Raw genomic sequence first — 17,367 nt, 5'->3', positions numbered from 1 at the left:
TCAAAACATTGGTCCCCTACTATATCCATCAATCCAAGGGGTTTCTACAGAAGGAAATAGAAAGCTAGATGTGAGAGTCATCAACTGAGCAACATCAAAAATTGACTTCTATGTTTGCACCACTGAATTTGATCTTTTTTGATCCAGCTTTCTGAATGTGAGGAGTCTGTTTTTCATTAACTCTGTACCTTGCAAATGATATTTTGGCTCATTGGTAATTTGCAGCCTGGCTTCTTTAGCTTCCTTTAATCTTTATATAATATAGTTTTTGCTAACATCTTATTTCCAAGGGAGGTATAACCTGATACTTCTAGCAAGAATGAATAGCAATTTGTAATCAGAGCTTGGAAGTAACTCGTTAGAAATAACGAGTTACTTGTAATTTGTTACAATTTTGCATAACGAGTGGGTAACTTCATTACATTTTGTATGTAACAGAACGAGTGGTAATTTCATTACTTTTGAGCTGCAAATGTAACTTTTTTGCATTACATTTGGACGTTACTGGGGGGGAAAGCAGGGGAAATCATCTGCTGCTGTGATTGGTGGAATGGTGGAGGAAAGATATGTGCCTCAAAGTGGGCTTCTGCACTGTTTAGCTCTTCCCTCATGCTCTATGGAGGCACAAGGGAGGAAGTGGAGAGTCAGACAGAGCTGGAGGGCAAGGAGGAGTAGAAGGCAGAAGCAGCAGAATGGAAGTGAAGAGCTGTGGAAGTGAGTGTATGTGTTACCCTTTCCAGCCTACTCTCCCTGCCCCCCCACTCGTCCTGCCTCCCTCAGCCTGCTTGCCCGCCCCCTGCTCTTCCTGGCACCCCCTGCTTGTCCTTGCATCCCCTCTGCTTGTCCTTGCACCCTCTTTGCATCCCCTCCGCTTGTCCTTGCACCCTCTTTGCATCCCCTCCACTTGTCCTTGCACCCTCTTTGCACCCCTCGGATTGTCCTTGCACCTTCTCTGCACCCCCTCCACTTGTCCTTGCACCCTCTTTGCATCCCCTCCGCTTGTCCTTGCACCCTCTTTGCATCCCCTCCACTTGTCCTTGCACCCTCTTTGCACCCCTCGGATTGTCCTTGCACCTTCTCTGCACCCCCTCCACTTGTCCTTGCACCCTCTTTGCATCCCCTCAGCTTGTCCTTGCACCCTCTTTGCATCCCCTCCGCTTGTCCTTGCACCCTCTTTGCATCCCCTCCACTTGTCCTTGCACCCTCTTTGCATCCCCTCCGCTTGTCCTTGCACCCCTCCAGAGAGGGTGAAAATTGGGAACTGGCAAGAGACTAGGAGGTAGGTGCAGTCTCATACTTCTGTTTGTGTGTTTTGCTTCAGTTATGTGCCTCTCATAGAGCGACTCTCACTAGGCAGCAAGAGATGACTACCCCAAGCAACTAATTTGGGGCACCATGCAACAAATTATTAGCTATTTTAATTTTTGGTTGTTGTATATTTACTGTCAGGAAGAGGTACTTGTGAGATTTTCTGCCTCAAATGCCAACATAACTTTTCAAGCTATGGTACTATGACCTTGACTTGGGGGCAGGGCACCATTTGCTCTTCTGCTTCAAGTAGCAAAATGTCTTGGGCTGCACCTGCTTGCAGTCATTTCACATACTGGACAACTAACATGGCTTTTTGGTGAAGGGCAAGAGAGAATAAGACTGTTATCTCAAAAACAGTTGTGCTTGAGGAAAAGATGGCAAACATATGTAGAACTGAACTTTTCTGCAATAATATAGACATTTGCATAGGGTATTTTTTTCTACTCATGGAATATTAAATCTTTAAGTCCTAAATCCTTTGTCATCCCCTCCCCCTTGTGCACACCCTTTACACTGTCTTTTTCCCTATGCATGTAGGTCAAAATGACAACTGGTGTAGTTTGGGAATTAACAGAACGAGAGCTGAATTACAACTCAAAAAAGAACTTCCCTGCTGGTGTCTGCTACTGATGTGGGGGGCATTTTGTTAGGGAGAAGTGATGAGAGGGGGTAATTTGCTGCTGAAACTTTTTGTCTGCAACCCCTTCCCTGGCCACTTTTCTCTAGCTGATGGAGGTCAATAAGGAAAAACATGGGGCATTGCACTGGTAAAGTGGCAAGCATGGAAAACAGCCCCTTCCATCTATCTCCTGTTTCACCTACCCAAATGCACCCCAGCAAATGCTTTGCACATTGACAGCACACATTTAGTTGGTTTTCTGGTATTTGCTGCTGAAAGTGTAGTTCCATGCTGGGTGCAGCTGGGACATTCTGAGTTCATATCTTACCACAGCCATGAACTCGCTGGATGACCTTCTGGCCACACCCACACCAGACATTTATGCCACTTTAAACAGTCATGACTTCCCCCAAAGAATCCTGGCAAGTGTAGTTTGTGACGGGTGCTGAGTGTTATTGGGAGACTCCTATTCTCCCAACAGAGCTCCAATGTCCAGAGTGGTTTAACAGTCAGCCCCTCTTCTCAGACAATTCTGTGGCTGGAGTTCTGTGGGGGGAATTGGCCTGTCAGGTGTGCTTTAACTTGGATTCCTGCATTGAGCAGGGGTGTGGACTCGATGACCTTAAAGGTTCCTTCCAACTCTACTATTCTGTAATTTTCTGTTAGCTGAGACATCTCTCTCTCACACACACACACTCACTCACTCACTCACACAGCCACTGAGCATTTCATAACAGAGCATGCTTAGTACTCATTTGGGCTGTTTTGGGAGTCATCCCCTTTCTGTTTTCTCTCTCACTTTTTTGTATTCTGCAACACTTGGGGTTCCCTCTTGCCCACTAATACTCCTTATTATGTGTGGTATGGATGGTGATACCATGGCTACATAAGCAACAACACTTCCAGCCTGAGCTTCAGAAATAGAGGGAATGACACTCTGACCAGTTTAAGTGGTTAGTATTTAAATCTGATTGGAAACAGTTCAGTTTGACACAAGGTGGCTATTAAGCATGACCTAAAAGCTGCAATTCCAAGCATACTTACTTGGAAGTAATTCCCATAGTAGTAAATAGGATTTACTTCTGGGCAGAGCTTGGAAAAGTTACTTTTTTGAACTACAACTCCCATCAGCCCCAGCCAGCATGGCCACTGCATTGGGCTGATGGGAGTTGTAGTTCAAAAAAGTAACTTTTCCAAGCTCTGCTTCTGGGAGTATAGAATCAATCCGTAAGAGTCTCCCAGTAGACACCATACATGTAAGCACATGGCTTTTCCCCAAGATTCTTGGGGACTGTAGTTTACTCCTCACAGAGCTACAATTCCCAGCACCCGTAACAAACTACAGTTCCCAGGATTCTTTTTTGGGGTGGTGGTGGAAATGTGCTTTAAATCTGTCATGTGTATGCAACTTTGGTGAGATAATAGCTGAAGGTAATCAGCCCAAAATGATAACAAATAATCAGTAAGCATTCCCAAAAGACATTCAAACAGTGGGTAAAAAAAAGTGAGAATTACAGAGGCAAACACAGAATGCAGTTAAGCAATAAAGTAATCCAAGAGAGAGGAGTCACCTTTGTCTCTGCTCTCTCCCTCCTGAGCCAGGAGGGCAACTCCCAAACCTGAGTGTTGCACCTCCAAGTTAGTTAGAACTAGGTATGCCTTTCCTATCTACTATGTATTTCTATAAATAAAATAGCTTTTCTTATTTTACTAAGTCTTAAGTCTCAGTGATCTCAGTGCAGGGTAAAAGCCTGCCACTTAGGTAAACGCACACATTGGCACACACACATCTCAGCCTGTTGACAATCTCTGCTAATATCTATACAAATTTACATAACATGCATTACCTGAACTCACATGATCTAGAGTTACCTTAGATCTTGCAACATTTGCAAATGAGAAGCAATAGGGTTTTATATTCATTCTGATTGTCTATTGGGCTATCATAGGGTATGTATTTTTTGCCTTTTCTATGGCAAAAACTCCAACTTCAGTGGAATTTATGTGATGTGTTCATTTGAATGTGGCTAATGAATGCTTTATTCTTTCATCAGAACTTTAGCAGTAGTACTAAAATACTAATAAAAAAGGGAAAGAGAAAAAATACTTTACATACATCATTCAGCTGTATTGTTAATTATAGATATAGATATAAAGGATAAATGGCATTTTGTCAAAAGTATTTTTGCCTACATTTTATACGTCCTCCTTGGTTTTCCAAGCTTGGCATGGAATGCTTGTCATACAGAATTAATTTGAAATGCTGCATTATCATAATCATCTTCTTCAAAATAAAAAAAATAAATGTACTGCCTTCAAGTTGATTCCGACTTATGGTGACCCTATGAATAGGGTTTTCATGGGAGGCAGTGACTGGCCGAAGGTCACCCAGTGAGCTTCATGGCTATATGGGGATTCGAACCCTTCTGCTACCCCCTGTGTGTGTGTGTTTAGTTTTAATATTGTTTTAGGCTACTTAGATGTGAAGCAGCCAAGGCCAGCACCTTGTAGGCATTTGTTTTAAAAAGTAACTGAAATGTAATTGTAGTGATTACTTTTGAGAAAAAGTAAAGTAATCAGTTATTGTCAGAGCAATTGTAATTGTAACTGTAATTACTACTTTTTGGCCAAGTAATTGTAACTGTAATTTATTACTTTTTAAAAGTAATCCTCCAAGCTCTGTTTGTAATCCAATTAACAGATCCTGTTCCACCATGCTTCTCTTTGTTTGAAGAACATTAAACTATGCCAAGGTAGCAAGGTACCATGTCAAATCATCAGCTTGTTTCTCGTTTTCTTTTCTTGGCTATGGCTATGAACAACTTTAACTGAAGAAGTCATCTGTTACACTAGGTGCCATCCATGCTGAATACCCTTTCATTTGTGAGGCATTGCTGTACTGATGTTTTTTCCAAACACATTTGCCACTCCTGGGACACGCTTTCAAAAACAATGCTGCATTTTCCTTGTTTATAATACTATTTCATTCATGCTATATTCCATGCTGCGTACCACTGTGAAGTGTAATAAAAAGTGGGAAGGTCTTAAGTCAAGTGGGAAGTGAGTGGTGCTTGAAAGGTCACTTTTTTAATCATGTCAATGCATGTGTACCTCCACACCTGTATAGACAGTTAACATTGGAGTGATCTCTCCATTAACTTGCATAGGGAGAAATACAAAAAAGAGGCTGGATCCACAGAAATTACTGGTGTGGGTGGGGTGGAGTGGAGTGGGTGTTAAAGGGTATTTGGCAGGAGAGTGAGCTCCCCCCTCAAGCCATTGTGGAAATGCAGCCTCACTCCATCCTGTGAAATTGAATGAAGAGATTGCTCTCCCCCAATGCAAATTGACAGAGGGAGAAAATGGAGGCTGGATCCCCAAAAATGACTGAGGAGTGAAATTCACCCTCTCACCAAAACTCTTTCTGGTGATCCATACTACCACAATGATCACATTCCTCCCACAATCATAAATGTAAATCCTACCCATTCAAAAGTGAAAGTTTGGGAAAAGGACTTTCAAATTAAGCACAATTGTGCACATGGGTGTTAAGTAGAACCCCCTTCCCCCCCCAACAAAATATTGTCAATAATTGAGAGTAAAATGAAGCACAAAATTTCATTTCCACAGATTCACTCCCTCCTGCAAAATTAAAGATTAAAGATGGGGCAGGGAAGGAAAGTGATTAAGAGGGTGCTGAACTGGTTCTGCCACCTCATAACAGTACTGATAGCTCACAACAGATTCATATGGGAATCCACAGTGAAAGAGAAATGAGTAAATAAGTAAAACAAAAAAGTAGTATGAAAAATGGCGGAATAAAGGGGCAGAAGTTGCAGTATTACTACGTTGACATATGTGTCACATGCTTCATGAACAGCCAAGAATCAATAATACATGGGAAAAGTGCTATTTGTATTGATACCCATTTGCCTGGAAGTAAGCCCCATAAAACTCAATGGGACACTTCTGAAATGTTACTATAGGACTGCACTGTTAAAGCTTAATTTCTGAAATTAGAGGGTCTGAGTCTTGAACTTACCTGTGATATATCCAGCTGATGCAGAATTACTGCTCCTCAACACACAATTCAGCTCATTGTTCATTGTTTAAGGGTTAGCCCTCTGTATTTGCACAAAGTTATTATTTTTTATTATTTTATTTATTTATTGAATGTCTAAGCCCTGTCATCACTACAGTAAGGGTACGAATCCCCACACAGCCATGAAATTCACTGGGTGACCTTGGGCAAGTCACTGCCTCTCAGCCTCAGAGGAAGGCAATGGTAAACCACCTCTGAATACCGCTTACCATGAAAACCCTATTCATAGTGTCGCCATAAGTCAGAATCGACTTGAAGGCAGTCCATTTCCATTTATATATATATATATTTATATATATATATACACACACACACACACGTAATTGTGATTAACAAAACAGAGGTTTATATTGTCTTACCAAAACGTTTCGGCTTCCACCTTCATCAGCCGCTAACATACAAATGCTGTTACCAAGGTGGCAGTTATAGAGCTTTGAGGATGGAATGCTCAGGGGCTTCATTTGCAGAAGCTAAGTAATGTTTGTACTGTCCTCCATGTTCAGGCCATGTGGTGCCAATGTGTCCAGAGAGTCTATCCAAAAGTTCTCCCTTTTAGTCAATGCTACTGGATCTGGTGGCATCTTTATAGCTATTATAGAAAAGTCCAACAGGCTGTGACCCTCAATGTTGAAATGTTGTGCAACTGGTTGCTCCATTTGTTTTGCACATGTTACCAAATTCTTCCAAGCTACACAGCAAGTGGATTGGACTGTGAAAGACCAACCCAAATTGTGTTTGCATTTTGACAAATTTGTAGGGCAGTACAATATCTCAGAGAGGAGGTTAGGTCTCCTGCTCCCCTGGTGCATTCAGTATAGCTGCCCAATTTCCCTGCTTTTTAAAGTTTGATAGAAATATCTATGGGCTATAGATACATTCTTAAACAGCAAGGTTTTTTGCCTATTAGTGAATATATACTGTCTCTCAGCAAATCATTGTGCACTAGGTTGCCAAGGGTGTTTTGATTGTACTTTTGGCTGCTATGTAAGGAGCCATGGGTGGCACAGCTGGACTTAACATAGAGTGTAAGCAGCACCGTCAGTGTGTTTTTGCTCCAGTATTGTGGGGCATTGGCCCCCTATGGGATCCCCTTGTTATCAATGCATGAACCATATGCTCTGTGCACATTTTGCATGCTACTGTAATGTGTATTAGTTATTGGTAAACCATTTCTTTGGGTTGGAAGTCTTACTGCAAAATTGAAGTGAGATATTTATACTGGAAGACCTTTTATTTTGTAGAATTTCCGTAGTCACATAATCAAACCATAATTTTGTTTCCTGGTAGCTATGTTAATCTATTGTGGAAAGAAACAAAAAAGGCTCCCATTGAACCCTTTATAATGCATGTATAACCGTACATTAACAGGAGAACACATAACCCTTCTTAAAGACTGCCACATTTATTATAGCCTTCATGACTAGAGTCTACTTAATCTGTTGCATCAAATGCTGTTCTCTGCAGCCAGCTCTCTTGAATAGTCCATTCTGTTCATATCTTGTATGTATTTGAGCTCTACATAGAAATGAGGTGGAACATGGTGCGTGTGGGGGGGGAGTGCCTACACAGACCCATCTGAAAGCCAGGGATGTAGTTGTCTGAGGTTGCAGGGGGTCATAGACCCCTTACTCTTTTGGAACCAGGGTGTCAGCAGGGTTCTTATGCACAAGTCAGTCAGCATGAAAGTGGTGTGTTAGCCACTGAGAAGAGTATTCTCTTTTGGCTAACAATGTGCTTCCTTGTCCTTTCATGCTGATTGGAGGCAATCAGAGTGAAAGGAGGTGAGTCAGTCACTGAGAAGACTCTTCTTTCATGCTGATTGGCACCTAGAGTAAATGAGAAGTTAGTGTAGTGGTAAAGGACCTCAAATCCTAGTTCTACCCTTGACTTATTTATTTTATTTATTTATTAAATTTTTATACCGCCCCATAGCCGAAGCTCTCTGGGCGGTTTACAACATCAAAATATCAACATACAATTTAAAACCACACATTAAGCAATTTAAAACATGACACATTAAATTTCCAAAAGACCTATACTAACTAAAATACTGAAATACTAAAAATACTAAAATGCTAAATGCTACAATACTAAAATGCTAAAATGCCTGGGAGAAGAGGTAGGTCTTAACCTGGCGCCGAAAAGACAACAGTGTTGGCGCCAGGCGTACCTCATCAAGGAGATTGTTCCATAATTCGGGGGCCACCACTGAGAAGGCCCTTTTTCTTGTTACCATCCTCCGGGCTTCCCTCTGAGTAGGCACCCGGAGAAGGGCCTTCGATGTTGAGCACAGTGTACGGGTAGGTTCATATCAGGAGAGGCGTTCCATCAAGTATCGTGGTCCCAAGCCGTGTAAGGCTTTATAGGTTAAAACCAGCACCTTGAATCGAGCCCGGAAATATATAGGCAGCCAATGCAAGCGGGCCAGAACCGGTGTTATATGTTCGGACTGCCTGGTCCGTGTTAACAATCTGGCCGCTGCATTTTGCATAAGCTGCAGTTTCCAAACCGTCTTCAAAGGCAGCCCCACGTAGAGCGCATTGCAGTAATCTAGTCTAGAGGTTACCAGAGCATGGACAACTGAAGCAAGGTTGTCCCTGTCCAGATAGTTGGTAGAAAGCACTCCGTGCCACCGAGGCTACTTGAGCCTCAAGTGACAGGGAAGGTTCTAGAAGTACTCCCAAGCTACGAACCTGTTCCTTCAGGGGGAGTGCAACCCCATCCAGGACAGGTTGAGCGTCCACCATCTGGTCAGAAGAACCACCCACTAACAGCATCTCAGTCTTGACTGGATTGAGCCTCAGTTTGTTAGCTCTCATCCAGTCCATTGTCGCAGCCAGGCATCGGTTAACCATATTGACAGCCTCACCTGAAAAAGATGAAAATGAGAAGTAGAGCTGCGTATCATCAGCATACTGGTGACAACGCACTCCAAAACTCCTGATGACCGCACCCAGCAGTTTCATCTAGATGTTAAAGAGCATAGGGGACAGAACTGACCCCTGTGGAACTCCATACTGGAGGGTCCAGGGTGTCGAGCAATGCTCCCCAAGCACTACCTTCTGGAGACGACCCGCCGAGTAGGAGGAAAACCACTGCCACGCAGTACCTCCAACTCCCAGCTCAGCGAGCCTCCCCAGAAGGATACCATGGTCGATGGTATCAAAAGCCGCTGAGAGATCAAGGAGAATCAACAGAGTTACACTCCCTCTGTCTCTCTCCCGGCAAAGGTCATCATACAGGGCGACCAAGGCTGTCTCCGTGCCAAAACCAGGCCTGAAACCCGATTGAAATGGATCCAGATAATCAGTTTCATCCAAGAGGGTCTGGAGCTGGTCCGCAACCACTCGTTCTAATGTTGGAATTCTTAAAATCAAAATGTTTTTGGCAAGAAGAGAGATTGAACGGGGGGAAGCCTATGCACACAGCAATTTTATTCTGGTTCTGTAATTCTGTAATTGCAGAAGTGACAGTGAGTCCTGGCTGTGAGGGAGCATGGTGTGATTATCATGAATCATGTACTTCTGAATTTATCTTGTACTTCTGAATTTACCACTACACTACTGCTGACAGCTAAGAGTAACACTTTTTGCGTCTGTCACAGTGGGGTTTTAGCCCATAAAAACATATGCCACCATGAATTTGCCAAGCTTTAAAGTGCCACAAGGTTTGTATTTGTTTTTTGTTGCTTGGATATAGTTGTGTACAGTAGACGTTCAAACAAATACATATCATTTGTATTTGCTTTGAAGCTACCTCACTTTGTTAAGTATTACATTCTTTTTTTTAAAAAAGTGTGTGTGTGTGTGTGTGTGTGTGTGTGTGTGTGTGTGTGTGTGTGTGTGTGTGTGTGAGAGAGAGAGAGAGAGAGAGAGAGAGAGAGAGAGAGAGAGAGAGAGAGAGAGAGAGAGAGAGAGAGAGACTTGTACTGCTGTTCTGTTCTGTGTGTAAAATCAATAAAAGAACAGTATATTTGAGGGAATATTCTGGGGGGGGAGAATCTGGTGTCAGGGGAAAGCTGCTGAAGTTTGGAGCAAACAGGATTGTTCTTCAAAGATGAAGAATATGCAGACCACTGAAAAATTTGATGCTAAACCTGAATTCAGCAAAATTCTCACCCATGCCTAGTATACACATATGCAATCTTTTTTTAAAAAGGAACAAACTTCTTTTATTGTTATTTATTATTTTTTGAATGACTATTTTTGTGAAAAACATGCTCATGTAACTTAAGGTAAATGTGTGTCTGTAATGACTTGTCACAAAAATTACTACTGCAGTGCCATCGTCGGTTAGCATGGTGTAGTGCAGAGGTTCCCAAACTGTTCTGTGAACTTCCTTTAGGTGGTTTGTGGAATGTCTGTAAAAATACAATTAAAAACCATGTAGCATCTAGCACAGGACATAGCAATTGCTATAACAGTTACTTAGGCTAGGCTTCTTTGTGGAAGCTGTGGGCAACTATGGTCTTTAGAAGGCCCAACTTCTTGTTGTTCAAAGACTAACAGACTTAGATCTACAGCATTTAAGAACTGCTGCTAACAAATCTTGTTCTCGGTTACTCTATAATGACTTTAATAACTTTGGACTCACTGCAGCTTCATATCTGCATATGTTAACCATTCCAAAGTACAGAAGAACATTTACCGTTGCTCGCTTTAGTGCTATTAGAAGGATGATTTAGTAAGATCCCAGTTAAGGAACAGATATGTCCAGTGGCGCTGGAACAATAGAATCTGTTGAACATGGCCTCTTGTATTGCAACATATATAAGGAATGCAGAAAGAAGCTAATTTTTCCATTGTTAACAGCCTTTTGCAGTGCATACTCGGGAAATGAAGAGGCAAGACAAGATGAAGTGTGGGTAAATCAAGGGCCACATTTATTTAAATAAAGCCAATTAAATGCTTGATTGCATAATAAATGATCTGCAGAGACAAGTGCGGGACCTAACTCTTACCCAATCGGGCGAGGGCACCCTGCCATGGGAAAGGGGGTGGTCCAAGCCCAATCCCCTCTTCTAGACCCCATCCTTGCAGGGTGGTTAGGGAGGCCTTCCAGATCCACCCTCCCTCAGGGCCGCACAACCTCTGAGTGGGTGTTACAGGTTAGCCCCAAAGGTGAGCCTTATCCTGCCAACCGGCCGCACAACCTGGAAGGCAGGCCTCAGAACCCACCGATCACCTTAAAGGGTGCCTAAGAGAGAGAGAGAGAGAGAGAGAGAGAGAGAGAGAGAGAGAGAGAGAGAGAGAGAGAGAGAGAGAGAGAGAGAGAGAACAATCACTACCGATGGTGTGGACAGCTTCCCCTAAAAGTGGTTTCATCAGATTCCTGAAGCTCTGTGTTGACTATTTGGTTGTGTTCACTTGTTACCATAGCAACTTGGAGGGGTTAAAACATACTGTTAAGAAAGTAAAGAGAAAAGATCAACAGTGAAACTCCCACAGGGACAGTTTTTCATGATGACATTTAGTGTACATTAGCAGAAGAGCAAATAACCCTTTTTGAGAGCCAGTGTGGTGTAGTGGGCAGAAGAGCAAATAACCCTTTTTATGAGGTGCAAAATGTTCAGTCGCCAACCTGAGTTTATTCTAGTGAAACATCTCAAATTTCTCTGCTTTTTCTTTTCTTTTCTAAAAGACCAAGACTTTGCCATTATTCAAGAGAGAAATCACTCTAAATATTGAGTTTTGCCCCCATGGCAATATATCAAAAACTAACTTCAGGATTTCAAGTGCAAAACTGAAATGTCATTCTTCCTCCTGTTCCTTCACAATACACTTTTATTGATGTTAGTAAAGGGGTTTTGCTCCTCTGTGAGGTTTTTTTTTGTTTTATTCTTAAAGAATAGTGCTAATTAATCTATAAATGTTAAGAGATATGGATTCTTTATGTAACTTAAAATTTTGTATTTCTTTAGCACCATCTAGTGGACTTAGTGTTGCATCCTTTAAATTAGAAACAACTGTTTTCTAGATGAGATTTACAAAATTTAATTTAGAATATGACCAAAAAAAAATTTTTTTTTTGTTTGGATGCCTGACGGCTCACATGCTAGAGAAAATTGCTAGTCATTTGCTTTATGTTAAACAAATATTGGTAAAATTGAAGTCTAAGATGGCAATTAAAGTAGAACAGAATTTGGGGGGAGTATCTTTGTTCATAGATGAAAATAGGGACATTCTTGTGTACTTATAATACTTCTGTTTTCATACCTATTTGCCACTATTACACAGAGTAGTCATTCTTTGCTTGCTGTATTTTCACTGGAATAATCTTCCCGAGCTGGCTTCTGGGATATATATGTTAGTAAATTGACCACAGCAGTTTCCTGATTATATCTTTGTATGCTTGTTTGTATGTATGTATGTATTTAATTTGTATACCACTTTATATTTCAAAAAATCTCAAAGTGGTTTGCATTTCAACAAAAATCAGAATAAATTCTAAATTCAATACAGTTGCTAATCATAAGAACAATAATCCACATTTTAAGTAACATAATTGAGCAATAAATCTCTAAACAATGTACATAAAATGAAAACAAAGTGAATCATATACAAAACAAAAAAAGAATATGACAGTTATAAAATATATCTAATTCACATGAATATTACATATTGCCCTTGCGTAAAAAACGGTTAGTTTGCAGCTCGTTCTGAGTGTCCAGCATGTGTAACTGACAACAATAATCCTAGTTGTTTTCGTTTTTTTGACTCTGCTGATGGAAAATGCCTTCGCTTTTATGCCAAAAACATGGCCCGCCAATGTTGCTGTTTATGGACCATGCCCATCTGCACAGGACCACCATAAATTGGTACTGTAACTTTTTGCCTAAATACCCCCATACAACTTCCTTGATACAGCAAAGGAGAGAACACACTCTTTTCAGTTGCATTTACACAACAAACAACTTTGTGCATTTCTCCTGTCCGTTGATAGACCCCCTAAGGATCTGCATTCTTCAAAAATTAAGAATGCTTAACAGAATGTTTATCTCTCAATCGATCTGATTGTGCTTATTATAGAATAGATACTTATTCAGCAGTATTTACCATCTAGGTAGGCAGAAATTGGACAGACAGGAAAGCTAGCATGTCTTAATGTCCCAAGAGGCAAAATGGGGATGGTGATTTCTCAAATCCAAGTACTAAAACATAGGAATGTCCCTCGTAAATTAATACGGGGGGACTGTATGCTCCCACACTACTTAAACCCACAAAATTACTAGCTTGCAAAAATTCTTATTAGTCATCTAAGAGGTTAGTAGACTGCATTTCCATGCTAGCCACTGAAGAAAGAAGCCATCTCCTCTATGACCACCACGGAAACACTAGCTTCTGTTGGAAGTGAGGCAAGAGCAACTCCTGTTTTGTTCTTTTGTTTGTGTTCCAGAAGGGAGATAGAGTTAGGGTCCTCCAGATGGATAGGCTTGATTACCTTTACCTGTGATGCTCTTCTGACTGACTTCCTTCCGGCTGTTAGATTAATATGTCTTAAGGGAAGCTTACCTGCTGTCAGCTCTACACTGCATCAGCAGTGTCGGGGGGGGGCTGGAAATTCCTGGGTCTTTGGCAGGGAAGGAAAGTCCTTAGCCAGCAGTCGGGTTGTAAATCTGCCAGGCCTATCCGAAGCGTACTTGCCGAGTCAGAAGTCCAGAAGCGAGGTCAGTGGAGGTCCAGGATCAATTGCCAAGGAGGTCAGTCAAAGAGATGCTGCAGGGAAACTAGGTCTACACAAAGCCACGCCTGACGTTGCAGTCAGCAACAAGCTGCAGCCAAGGTGTGCCTTATAAAGAGCAGGATGGACAGCAGGTGTGAGCCCTCAGCGTTTGGGCCTTAAGGAGACAGCCTGCCTCTCTTCTGCCTGACCTTCTGCTGTCTACGTTCTGCAGGTGAGGGGGGAGTATCCTGTTCACTGTCTGTGTCTGGCTGCAGGGCCTCTGCTGTCCCTGGGGTGCTCTGCAGCTGAGGGGCAGAAGGAGCTGGATTCTCAGGAGGCTCCTCCGTGTCTCCTGCTGCTCCTGGGTCTGCTGCTGTTACTCCCGAGTCGTCCTCATCTGAGGAGTCCTCTGACGGGGCCATGACACCTGCCCCTCCTCCTTCTGCCCTATCATCTCTTCTCTTCTCTAACTCTCCGAGAGAGAGGAGACACCTTTGTCTCTGCGCTCTCTCTCCTAGCCATGAGGGCAATTCCCAAGCCTGGGCGTTGCACCTCCAACTTAGTTAGTTAGTTAGAACTAGGTATGCCTTTCTATCTACTATATATTTCTATAAATAAAGTAGCATTTCTTATTTTACCAAGTCTCCAGTCTCAGTGATCCTAATTCAAGGTAAAAGTCTGCTTTCTTAGGTAAATGCACACACACTGGCGCACACACACATTTCAGACCGCTGTTTAACAAATTTATACCACAACAGCTTCTTTGTCTTTTCAGAATCTGTTAAAAACTTTCCTCTTTCAACAAGCCTTCTAAGCGGTGATTTCTCTCCCTGTTGGTATCTGTGTTGGATTTGAAATTGTTATTATACATGAAATTGTTTTTAATTGTTTATCTATATTTAATGTATGCAATTGTTTGATATATGTTTCATTGTATTGTGAAATGGCTTGAAAATTCTTCATAGGAAGCAATTCATTAATGGAATTAATAATAATAATAGAAGGCCAGTGAGGGACTAATACATCACTCAGTCCTTGGCCCATGTGTTTCTCTGCTTATCATGTAGGAAGACTTTTCCTTTTTCCATGGGTAGTATAGAAAGAAGTGGGCTGGAAAAGTATGAATTGAACAGTCTGTTCTTCCTCTGCCTACCTACTTACTTGCCTGAATAGAATTCCTCGTCACCAGGCTATGGCTGATACAAGGCTGAGTTATTTGTCTCATCATACTCTCCGGACAAAAGTGGTGGGTGGGCGTTCAGTCACACAACCACTCAAATTTAAACTGTATTAATTTATCCACAATGGATACTACCTTCTAATATACAATATACAATCAATTACACAGATAAGAACTATTATTCTCTCATTCACAAACATCATTCCTAGTACACTGTGAATTCCACACACAGTAACTAATATTCAGAATTTGCATACCGCTTAATTGTAAATAAAATCTCTGAGCAGTTTACAAAAAATATAAAGTATACATTAAAATAGTTAATGAAGGTCAAGATTAAAACAAGGTTTATTTTTAAAAAATAACAATATGAATAAAAATCAACTATTAACACACATTCTAAAGTAAAATTACTGATTAAAATATATGTCAACTTTACATGTCTGGGTAGGCTTTTCTAAACAAAAACATATTTAACAGGTGCTGAGAAGAGTACAGTGAAGGTGCTTGTGATGTCCCTGTATGTAGATATTACTGTAAATATGATAAGTGCAGGTTTTGTAGGGTAAATGTGGTAAGTAGAGTGAGTGAGAGGGGGGAGTACATGGGCTAGAATGCTGGAGAATGCTGTATTGTGATTGGCTGAGCGTTTGAGTGGCGGAATGTATAAATGAGAGGATGACAGTTGAGAAAGGGTTCTGTTGGTTGAGTCCGTTGTGGGTTGGAGTTGGTTGTGGGCTGGATTATATTTGGCTGGTATTAAGGCAGATTATATATAACTGGAAACATAAAGAGTGACACTATATGAAACCATATGCTTGTTAAATATACCTTAAGTAATCTTGTTATTTCCTGGTGTTTATAAATAAATATTTTCTTGGTTTACCAAAGGCCTGATCCTTGGCTAGGGCTTTCACAGACCTGAGGGGTAGGCAGGGTAATTACCATGGTGGAGAAACAGTATCGAATGATGGCAGCGGTGAAGAGATAGTGTATCATCAAGTATCCAGGGCAACCCAGGGCTGTATGCTTTATAGACAAAGATACAGGGGGGTTGTGGCCTGCAAGTGCACCCAGACACAAAGTAACAATAAGCCAGAAGGAGACTAAGGCAAAGTCTCAAAGCAATATTGTGAAATAGGGAGTGGCTGGTGGTGCTTCCTAGCAGTGGGACCTTGCGAGATCTGTGCTAGAGCCAGTGAGAGAACAAATAAAAACCAGGATCCTGACTGGAGGGACCTGACAGGAGGTGGCAGCAGGTGGGATCCTGACAGTACTTGCCTAATGGCAATGGGCAGGGAGTTCCAGCATGTAGGAGCTGCCACATTAAAGAGTGATTCCTTACAAAAACAGCAAATGTTTTGGGGGGAATCTTACAATACTCTTTAATTCATTTCTTTCATTTGGAGTCTATTAAACTGTAGTATTCTGACTGTCTTTCAAGTGAGATAGATAGTTTCCACATGACCAAAGGCCCTTAGAGAGGAGCACAGAAAAAGTCAAATATTTAACTACCTTGATTTGTATGCATGTAAAAATAAAGATTGCTAAGCGCTAAAGAACAATTAATCTGAATGAAGCAGTTCATGACCATTTGCCTTGACTGTAAACTGTTCAAACTCTTAGTAGGCCCCCAGAATGTGTACTAAATACCACACCTAAACAGATTAGGGATCTCATGTTCTACTATGATGTGAATGCTAATATGAAATAAAATGGCAAATAGTGGAGTTTCTCCTGGGATTGAGGAACATTTAACTAACAGTTCAATTTGGGGGGGGAGGGGGCCAAACATAATATGTTTTCATCTCTTTTGGATATCTTCATCCATGTTGCTTAAGGTACCGTGTTCCTCTTACCCCAGCATATTCAGGTACTTCTGCCATTTTGGGCAGCTCAAGGCTGGGGCCGAGTTTGAGGGAGCAATGGGCAAAATGCCCACAGTGGGATGCTCCTGGCAGCACCAAGCTTGCATTGTGAAATCATTGTCATGTCAGTGTGTCTAGTCATGTGTCCTTCTGACAGAAGAAGTAACAGGGTAGCATGGCCATAATTTTAATTTCCGCAGTATGCATAGCTGTGACAGATTTGAGGTGAGGAGGGTGGCAGTGAGAACTCCTGGGACTCTGGCATCCTGCCATCAGGTCTGAGAGAACTCATTGCTGCTCCTTTTGCCCTTCTGTAACATACAAATGTATGAATTGTGTGCCACAGTATTTTAAATAAATTGTTTCCTTCATCGACAAAGAATTGGCCTCATAATATTAATTCAGTACACTCCGTGCAGTTCAATTAACTGTAATGCACTCTGAATCAAGTCAAAGGTGTGTTAGTGACTCTGGAGGGAACATATAAATGAATCTCCCCTCCACTATACCAGTTTTGTCTTCAAGAGAAAGGAAAATGGGTTTCCTAAATTGAACTAATCCTTCTGCTTCTATATTGTAAAACGTAGAGGCAGTTGTGCCAAAATGTTCTCCTAAAGTGGCTACT

General features: G+C 41.6%; 1 protein-coding gene across 5 annotated transcripts in view; it reads left to right on the top strand.

Annotated features, from left to right (window-relative positions):
• Positions 1–17,367, top strand: part of ALCAM (activated leukocyte cell adhesion molecule) — a 240,776-nt gene that overhangs the window by 136,306 nt on the left and 87,103 nt on the right. The window lies entirely within an intron of this gene.

The sequence above is a fragment of the Rhineura floridana genome, chromosome 5 (genome assembly GCF_030035675.1).
Source record: "Rhineura floridana isolate rRhiFlo1 chromosome 5, rRhiFlo1.hap2, whole genome shotgun sequence".
In the NCBI taxonomy this organism is placed as follows: Eukaryota; Metazoa; Chordata; class Lepidosauria; order Squamata; family Rhineuridae; genus Rhineura; species Rhineura floridana.
Note: the sequence above shows the minus strand (reverse complement) of the source record. Positions and strands in the feature narration are given on the sequence as shown.